The sequence below is a fragment of the Suricata suricatta genome, chromosome 7 (genome assembly GCF_006229205.1).
Source record: "Suricata suricatta isolate VVHF042 chromosome 7, meerkat_22Aug2017_6uvM2_HiC, whole genome shotgun sequence".
Taxonomy (NCBI): domain Eukaryota; kingdom Metazoa; phylum Chordata; class Mammalia; order Carnivora; family Herpestidae; genus Suricata; species Suricata suricatta.
The window spans coordinates 142,876,160-142,885,588 of NC_043706.1; the positions used below are offsets into that span (position 1 = coordinate 142,876,160).

The window sequence follows — 9,429 nt, forward strand, 5'->3', positions numbered from 1 at the left end:
AGGGCGCGGGGGGCGCGGGGGGCGCGGGGGGCGCGGGGGACGCTGGCGGGGCGGCGGGTCCTCCGCCTCCTTTCCCGCAGGTCGCCGCCTCCTTTCTCCCGGCGCCGAAGCACGGCGGACGCACAGCCTTCGCTGTAGGATGAGCGGACCCGCGAACTCAGGTCCTCGGGCCTGTCGTGGACGCTCAGACCCACGGCGGGTGCCCCAGACCCGGCACTGCAGCCCCGACACCCAGCACTGCGGCCCCCAGGGCCGGTGTTGGGGCCCCGGCGCCCGGTACTGCTGGCCCGGCACCCAGTAATGTAGGTCCAGCGTCCAGTATTGCAGACTCAGTGCCCAGCACTGCAGCCCCAACAATCAGTGCTGTAAGTCCAGCACCCAGTACTGAGGCCCGACAGCCAGCAAGGGTGGCCAGACACCCGACACCCAGTACTACAGCCCCCAGGGCCAGTCTTGGAGCCCCGGCGTCCAGTACTGCTGGCCTGGCACGGCAGCCCCAGCGTCCAGCATTGTAGCCTGACACCCGACACCCAGCACTGCAAACCTGACACCCACCAGTGCAGCCCCAGCCTCCTGGGCTACAGCCCCAGCGTCCAGTGCTGCCGACCAGGGTCAAGTGCAGCAGCCCCAACATCCCAGGCAACAAATGTGATGTTCAGGCCTGACACCAGGAGGAGAACACTGGGGGCCATTTCAGGAGTACCGACAGGGGTCCCCTTCTCAGGTGGACGTCTCCTTACTAAGAGTGAAGTGCTAGAAACATCTGCATTCGTGAGGGTCAAGGAGGGGATGAGGGCAGGCTTTGGCGCAGCCGGTTCTGCGTTCTGACTGCCAGGGGGCGCTGGGCGTCAGCTCCCTCCCTGGATCGCTCTCTCTCTCTCTCTCTCTCTCTCTCTCTCTCTCTCTCTCTCTCTCTCTCTCTCTCTCTCTCTCTCTCTCTCTCGCTTGCTCTCTCTCCCCCCCCCTTCCTCTCCCTCTCCCAGCTCCATCTCCTCAACACAGAGCACCTACTTTTCAAGGTTAAATGAGAATAGATGTACTTCAGATCATCTCAGGTGAAATAGCATGAGTCTGCCTTCCTCCTTTTTATTTGTGAGAGGTACTGATTTACTCACTTTGTCTTCCAACTAGGAATTTGAAAGTGTGAAACCCTACTCAGAAGAGGAATCGCTACTCCAACCCATCTTTCTGGTTTTGCATAAATACTGCAAACTTTGGGACAGCTGTTGACTATTCTCTGGTTGGTCTTGGGAGAATGTGCGCCTGCAAATGAGGAAGTGGGTTTTTCCTCCTTAGTATCCGCCATGGACGGTTTAAAGAGAGATTAAAAATTAGGGCTGCCCGTACAACATGATTTCAGAGTATCTTGGAGTTTTCTATAAATATACTACTCTAAGGTCACCAACGGATAGGTTTTGCTCTTCAGTTTGGCAAGACCATAACGAAAACGTCTGTTATTTTGTTTTGTTACATCACCCAGATTCCTAAGAGCTGACAGTTAAAAGGTGGACCCCTGAAGACTTATTAGCCATGCTGCTGCCTTCCGTAGAGATTTTGTCTAATCTCAGTTAGATAAATACAGGTATTCTTGACCCTGAAAACGCAGACCATCCACTGTTCTGATAAAACAGTCCAATGCGCAGCATTTTGGGGGCAGATAATACATATCTTTGGCCTATTTCTACTGAAGTGTGAGATCTTATCTTTCTGTCCTTCATTTTATTTTTTTAAATTTTTATTGTTATTTTTTAATAGTTTATTGTCAAATTGGTTTCCCTATAACACCCAGTGCTCTTCCCCACAAGTGCCCTCCTCCATGCCCACCACCTCCCTTCCTCCTCCCCCTCCCCCTTCAACCCTCCCTTCATTTTCAGTATTCAATAGTCTCTCCGGTTTTGCGTCCCTCTCTCTCCCCAGCCCTCTTTCCCCCTCCCCCTCCCCCTCCCCATGGTCCACCATTAGGTTTCTCTGTTCTTCATTTTAAAAGGTCTGTACATTCTCCAAAGTCTTCCTTCCATTTGAAGTACAGTAACTTTTGTTTTCCATATGCAAAAAGAGGAAATGAACTGGTGTCTCTGGTAATGGAGAGAAAGCTCTCCAAGGCTATATGGGGTTGAACTGTGTAAAACTGGCAGTGTCCAACTACTTTTGACCTAAAAAGGGTAATTTCCTGTGTTTTGACCTGTACTCGGGTGTAAGAAATGTTACTTGGGAAATCACACTGAGGGTTTAAGAGTGTGGTTTGGGCTTTTTCACTTCTGCGCCTTGTCAGCGAGCCTAGTGTCCTGAAACGTACCGCACAACGTTTATTTGAAAGTAACCTTAAGAAAAGCGGTAGGATGCTGAGTCAAGGCTCTGACGCCGCCCGCCTGGGTTAGAGGCCCCGCTCCCCCGCTTTGTGACTCCGGGATTTTGAGCCAGCAATTCAACCCTTGCACTTTCTCAGGTGTGGAAATCAAGGCACTAACAGCCCCTCCCTGGCAGTGTTGTTATAAGGATTAAATAAACTAATGCTGCCCTGACCCCCATTCCTCACGGTTCCATATTTGCAAATTCGCCTGCTTGCCGAGGTCCATCTGCAGCCCCAGAATCGATGCCCACAAGCGTTTCCGTGTCACTAAAGGTTGCATGCAGAACAGTGAAAAACCGGAGGCCCCTGGGGCGCGGGGGGTGGGGGCGCCTTCTCCTGCCAGCTGGCTCCATGCGCGAGTGCCGTGCCCTGTGACGTACCGAGAGGCGCACACGTGTGCCCTGGCGTTCACGGTCTCGCGCGGCCCCCAAGCCTAGTGCTAAGTGCCGTCTGGGGTCCCGGCCCGCCACAGGGGGTGGGATGGACAGTGGTCCCTGCAGCCTCTGCCCCTCCGTCCTCCTCCCTCTCTTCACCTGACCACAGGGAAGCTAGAGTGAGGGGGGCAAAGACCGGGCCAGAGAGCAGCGCGGGGCCACTGAGACACAGGTCTCCCCGCGAGGGGTGGAGGTGGGCCCTGGCGGCCGGAGACTGGTCCTCTCTGCCCAGGCCCCCCTCCCGCAGATGGGCCCTCTGTCCCCTGCAGGAACTCTGCCCCCCAGGCACCCCCTGCACAAACCACCACCCCCTGTTCCCCCTGACCTCGGCTTGGTTCCCAGAGGGCTTAGGACAGGCACAGCATAAAGGGGTGTGGGGCCCTTCCCCAGCGGCAGCATGTTACGCATGTTGCAAGAAGCTGCGTTAGAACGTGTAAAATGTCCCGTTCCCAGCTCTGAGCCTTCACAAAGCACTTGGCAGGAAGCACTGAATGTGTCCAACCCTCCTAGGTGTTCAGGCAGGAAACGACACTCGCAATTCTGAGCCCTGAGCAGTTCGAAGCAGCTTGGAAGGAGGGCAGAAGCCACCAGTCTGCGAAAGATCTAGTGTTCAACCACTGGTCTCTTACTCTCTCATGAGCTCCTTCCCACCACTTCTCCGGACATGGTAGCAAATCCGGACCCTGGAGGTAACGTCCAGGCCTCCTCAAGGACTGAGGCCCCAGAGGCAGAGGTGAGCACCAGGGGTAGGGGGGTGGGGGTGGGGGCCGGGGCATTGGGGAGCGTGGGGTGGGGGTGGGGGACTCTGACCAGAGGGAGCACCAGGGGTGGAGGGTAAAGGGTGAGGGCCCGGGCAGAGGGGGGCGTGGGGTGGGGGTGGGGGCAGGACGTCCCCAAACTGCAGTCACTGCTTACAAGGGACACGTCTGAGCCGAGAAGAGAGGAGACACGCCGTGGGAAAAACAGCCTAGGGTCTGTGCTCCCCGGTTTTGTCCAGAGAGACCTCGATTCTCCCGATGGCATTTCCCAGCTCGGCCCTGACAACAGCCTTCTAGAAACAAAGCACGTGGGGTCCCGGCCGCCGCGTCCCCACACCTCCACCGGTCAGCAGGGAGAAGGCAGACGTGGGGCAAACAAGCCGGGGTCACCCCCGGCCGCACCGCAGTCCCGCCCTCCCCCCAGCCACCCTCCATGCCCTGGCTGGCGAGGGCCGTTTCCTCATTCCGTTTGCTGTTCTCAGTGCGGAGGTCCTTTTAAATCTGTCATCTTAAGGACCTTCAACAACTCTCTTGTGTTTTTAGAATAAAGGCCACAGTGATCATCATAAAAGACATAATAAGTCAGGCGCCTGGGCGGTGGCTCAGTGGGTTAAGCATCTGACTCCCGGTTCCGGCTCAGGTCCTGACCTCAGTCAAGGTCCCCGAGTCCAAGCCCGGCGTGCAGGAAGGGGGAAGTTCCTGGGCAGGCCCTCAGCACACTTGAAACAGAAAGTTGTGAGTGTAAGGTCTGTTCAGCTGGTGTGTGCGCCAGGGGGACCAGGGGGCGGGGAGGCAGGAGAGAGGTGACCAGACGGTTATCCCTGACGGGCTAGGCTCACCCAGCGGACATTCCTGTCACACAGCTCCGCTGGAAGTCCAAGGTCGTCACCTGCTCCCTGTGTCCTCCTTTTGTGAAGGCGTCGGTTCCCTCACGAGGGCGCCGCTCTCATGACCTAATCTAACCTGACGTCCCCACGTCACACTGGAGCGGGCTCCGACCCACAAGGTTCAGAGGGACATAAATGTTCAGTCCCCAGCAAGCACATGGGGGGTCCGGGATGGTAACTTCGGAAAGACAGGGAGCCACTGAGTTTGTCACATCAAATGTGAATGTGACGCATCAGATTTGCAATTTATTTATTTATTTATTTATTTTAATGTTTTATTTATTTTTGATACAGAGAGAGACAAAGCATGAGAGGGGGAGGGGCAGAGAGAGAGGGAGACACAGAATCTGAAACAGGCTCCAGGCTCTGAGCCGAAGCTGGATGCTCAACCGACTGAGCCGCCCAGACGCCCCCATTTATTTATTTTTAAGTAGGCTCCACCCAACACGGTGCTCGATCCCGCACCCCTGAGATCGGAAAGCTGGATTCACGCCCCAAGCCGTACCGTGCGGCTGGCTCCCCTCTGTGTCCGCGCCCCTTGTGTGGAAGGGGGTCGCGACGCGTAAAGTTCGAGAGCACCTTCCGTGCTTCGTGGACGATCGTCATTATGAGGCCGTCATTTTTGGAGTCGCTCATCTTTGTCCCCCAGGAGGTCTCCTTTCAAAGTAGCTTTAGACCCGAGGAAAGTTGCAAACGTAAGTGGAGTTCGCTGATGCCCTCCCCTGGTTTCCTCGCGCTAACCTCTTACAAAACCGGACCGCGGGGCTCCGAGCCAGGCGGGGAGGCTGATGCAACCCCTGCTCTGCAGGCCTGGCGACCGTCTGGCTGTCCCACGCGCGCCGGTGCAGGGCCCAGGCCCGCCCGCTGCCCGGCCCGCGTCTCCAGCTGGGCCAGCTTTACAGCCCTTCTCATACCCTTCACCCTCCGGGGGGGACTCGTGATTTTGTGCACGCCCCTGGTTTGGGGTAAACCGGATTCTTCCTTCTGATTCGGCTCCGGTGGTGGTGGTGTCCTTTGGCAAGAGTTCCGCACCGCGTGGGAGGGACCCAGACGCCGCTGACCCGGACCCCCGGGCGGGGCCGCGGCCAGAGCCCCTCCCTGTGGCTTTGCCGCTCCCCCCTCTGAGACTGACGTGCACCCCTGAGGACGCGAGCTGACCCTGCGGGCGTCATCTCTCGGGGAGTTTACCGTCAGTGACGATTCTGGCCGACACCCATTGCGACGGTGGCGCTCGCTGCCTGCGGGAAGCCTCTGTCACCCGCTCGACATTTGTGACAGGGGCGCCGGGGAGGTGGGGGCTCAGTTGGTTAAGCGTCCGACTTCAGCTCAGGTCATGATCTCACAGTCCGTGGGTTCAAGTCCTGCATCGGGCTCTGTGCTGACAGTTCGGAGCCTGGAGCTGCTTCCGATTCTGTCTCCCTCTCTCTCTGACCCTCCACCACTCATGCTCGCTCTCTCTCTCTCTCTCTCTCTCTCTCTCTCAAAAACAAATAAACATTAAAAAATTTTATCTTGTGGCCCTCCGTTATAAGGAAGAGCCGCCCCTCCTTCCCCATGAATGCATCCATACGTGTGTCTTCACTTATTCATTCATTTAGTTATTCAGTTACAGGACTGTGGACTTCTGGGTCTTGGTCTTACTCTATGAATCAGTAATTGCTGTCATCACGGGTGTTGTTCAGATTTCCCCGGATCGGGAGCTCTGCAAGCCGCTCTCGTGTTCCCTCAACACGCCCTCATCACTTTCGGACGACTTCCTCCATCTCTGGTACCGTGAGCCGAGCCGGACGCATCCTGTGTCCCCACCTGCCTGGGGTCCGCCGGTTACCAGGGTGCCTTTTACTGGAAATTCGTATTTATAAATGGATACCTGGCCGAGCTGTAGGTGTGCACATTACTCCTGGGTGTCCCAGCCTCTAGGCCGCCTGACAGGGAGAGTGGAATTAGATACTTGTGTGTGTGTGTGTTACACTGATGTGCGTCGTATAATACTTGATGTACCCATAATCACATATATGGAGAGGTGCACAGTCAGTGTTACATCTCCCGCCTTCCTTTCCTTGTGTCAACTTTTTATGAAAGTAAGAAACCAGGGGGTATGTAGGGATTTGCTAGATCTAACGTGGCTAGTTCAGACTCCCCGGCCCGCACTGCTGTGGAAAACACATTTCCTAGAGAGTCTCGTACTTGCGTGCAGGTCTCCTGGTCTCGAGCTGCACCACGTGCCGTCGGTACACCCTGGTGCAAACTGACACACGGGACGGATTTTCTCCGGCTCCTCCCCGCAGTCACGTGGTCGGTCCGTGCTCGCACAGGGTCCTTGGTGCGCCGGTCCCGGTGGGGTCTGTGAGGACCATACCCAAGCACACCCACCTCCTTCCTCCATCCTTCCCCCTCCTGCTGCCCACCCCCCACCCCCCTGCAGGGAGGTCCCCTCGTTAATTCCTGGTTTGTGCTTCCTGTATTTCCTTTACAGAAAAGACCAGGGGCACCCGTCCTCTCCCCGACACACCCCTTCTTTCTGATATGAGGGTGGGGTGCAGGTTTCTTCACGTGACAATATGTCCTGAAATCAGACCATATCAGTTTGTAGAGTCTTTTCCCTCATTTAATTTTTTTCGTGTTTATTTTTGAGAGAAAGAGACAGAGAGTGGGTGGGGGGAGGGGCAGAGAGAGAGAGAAACACAATCAGAAGGAGACTCCAGGCTCTGAGCGGTCAGCACAAAGCCCAACCCGGGGATTGAACTCACGAGCCATGAGATCATGTCCTGAGCCAAGGTCAGATGTTTAACTGACTCACCCACCCAGGTGCCCCGTTAAAAAAATTTTTTTTAATGTTTATTTATTTTTGAAAGACAGAGAGAGAGAAAGAGAGAGTGTGTGTGTGTGTGCGTGTGCGCAAGCAGGGGAGGGGCAGAGGGAGAGGGAGACACAGAATCCTAAGCAGGCTCCAGGCTCTGACCTGTCACCACAGAGCCCGACGTGGGACTTGAACTCCCAAACTGTGATATAATGACCTGAGCCAAAGTCAGACGTTTAACCAACGGAGCCCCCCAGGCGTCTCTCTCTCCTCTCTCTCTCCCTCCCCCTCCCTCTCTCTCTGTTACAACAACCGAATACTATGTTATGTTTCAGCGATTTCTCAATGACTACTACTCTTGCTGTAATTTTTCAATAAAGAACAATGCTGTGATGACTGACCTGATGCGCACATAGACCTACTTTGTAGTTGTTGGAGTTGTAAACTGTGTACTGCTGGGTGACAAATGCCTCCAAACGTGAAAGCTTAAAGCAGCAAACGGTCGGGAGTCCGTGAGCAGCGTCTGGGGGCAGGGCCCCCGCCTCACCCGAAGGCTCCGGGAGGGAGGACCACCGGCCAGCTCCGAGCACCCGTGGCTGCCGGCAGGGGCCTCAGGCCCTCGCAGTCTAGAGGCCAAAGGTCCCCTCCTCTCCTTGGTTGTCTGTCCCCAGAGCCCTCGTGGTGGGTGCAGGCTGTCCCGCTGCGATCCTACAGTGGACTTTCCGTAGCCCTCCGGTCACCCTGAATCCGGGTCTCTGTAACCATCTCCTGGGTTTGTTTCTTTTCTGGATCCGAGTTCTTCCTTCAAGAGGATTTCGTTGCGTGGCAATTTTTTGAGGCTTTATTTGAGCGAGAAAAGGTATATTATATTCTCATATCTGAATGACAATTTGGATAACGCTTTAACATTCAGAATTTTTCTTCTAAGACGTTACAAGCATTGTCCCTTTATCCTCACATCCGATTTATCAGTCTTCTGGTCCTTGGTGGGTGGAGTGAAGAAACAATCCATCACTTAACCAGGACACTTTGGAGAGGAAGGGGACGCTACTAATAATTAAGCTTGGACGGTAGGAGTGAGCCGGGAAGGGCGAGGTAGAGGAAGACACACGTGTGGTTTTTTCTGCCGTCCCTGGCTGGCCTTCTGGGAACCCGCCGCCTCCCTCCTCCTCCTCCTCGCCTTCCTTCCCCCCACCTGTGTCCCAGTGACTCCTGCCCGAGCCCTCAGACTTCCATTGTCGTCTCACGTGGAGACCCACTTCTCCGGCCAACAGGCGCCGCTCAGGCCGGCTGGCACTTGTCTCGGCAGATCGTAAGCAGGCGCTGTCTCCTCCTCCGGCTCCAGGGCCCCGTGAGCTGTGCGTGCTCGCCGGGGCCAAGGCACAGATGCGAGTCTCCGGCCGATCCTCCGGTCTTCCAGAAGGAAGACACTGCGTTCTCGTCGTCGTAAAAGACACTTCCAGATGCCCGTGGCCTCTGCTAATTCCTCGTCAGGAGGGGTGGGCACGAGGAGGAGGAAGTCGTGTTCCTCGCGGAGGTCGGTTAGAGGCCTTAGTTGCAAACAGAACGTACTCGGACCGGTGTGGGCAGAAGAGGGTTTGCTGTGAGGTCAGTCACAGGATCCTGCGGACAGGAGGGGCGCGGAGACGGTGCACGTGTCCAGCACGCGACCCGCGGGGACAGGGTGGACGACAGAGCCGCCCCCGGGTCTCGGCCGTCCCCCTGCCTGGCGGCTGCTGCCACCACACCACTGGTTCTCAGGCGGGGGCTGCACGGGGCAGCCAGGCCATGTTCTAGGAGAGCCCCCTCGGGGACACTCACCCCCAGAGGGAAGCGTGGGAGCGTCCTATTGGCACCTGATTGGCCCTGGGGACAGAGCTGAGCAACAGGACGTTTGGGGGCTTCCAAAAACACGTGAAGGCTGTGTGAATCCTTTCGGGCTGGGTTTATGACAAGCATTCGCTCCCCCCCCCCCCCCCCCCCCCCCCCCCCCCCCCCCCCCCCCGGGACCTGCCGTCCAACCACGGAGTTTTCAGAACTGCCTGCCCGCAGGGTGACCCTGATAGACCCAAGCTGTGCCCATGCCTAACCGGAGACAGCAACACGGAAAAGCAGTGCCCTTGACAGCTTGTCTAAGTCCGCTTTGCAGAGGAAAAGGGAGACTTTTAAGTTTTAAATGAAATTTGCAGGGGCGCCTGGG

General features: G+C 56.5%; 1 long non-coding RNA gene across 3 annotated transcripts; it reads left to right on the forward strand.

Annotated features, from left to right (window-relative positions):
- Positions 1-97: 97 nt before the first annotated feature.
- Positions 98-4,105, forward strand: LOC115296240. Of its 3 annotated transcripts, none has more exons than XR_003910798.1 (5): positions 98-302; positions 1,132-1,240; positions 1,481-1,582; positions 3,295-3,517; positions 3,703-4,105. It is a non-coding gene; the product is annotated as an uncharacterized LOC115296240 (long non-coding RNA). The 3 variants fall into 3 exon arrangements; XR_003910799.1 differs by having other exon boundaries at positions 294-365; XR_003910800.1 differs by lacking the exon at positions 98-302 and adding an exon at positions 654-724.
- The last annotated feature ends 5,324 nt before the right edge of the window (positions 4,106-9,429 follow it).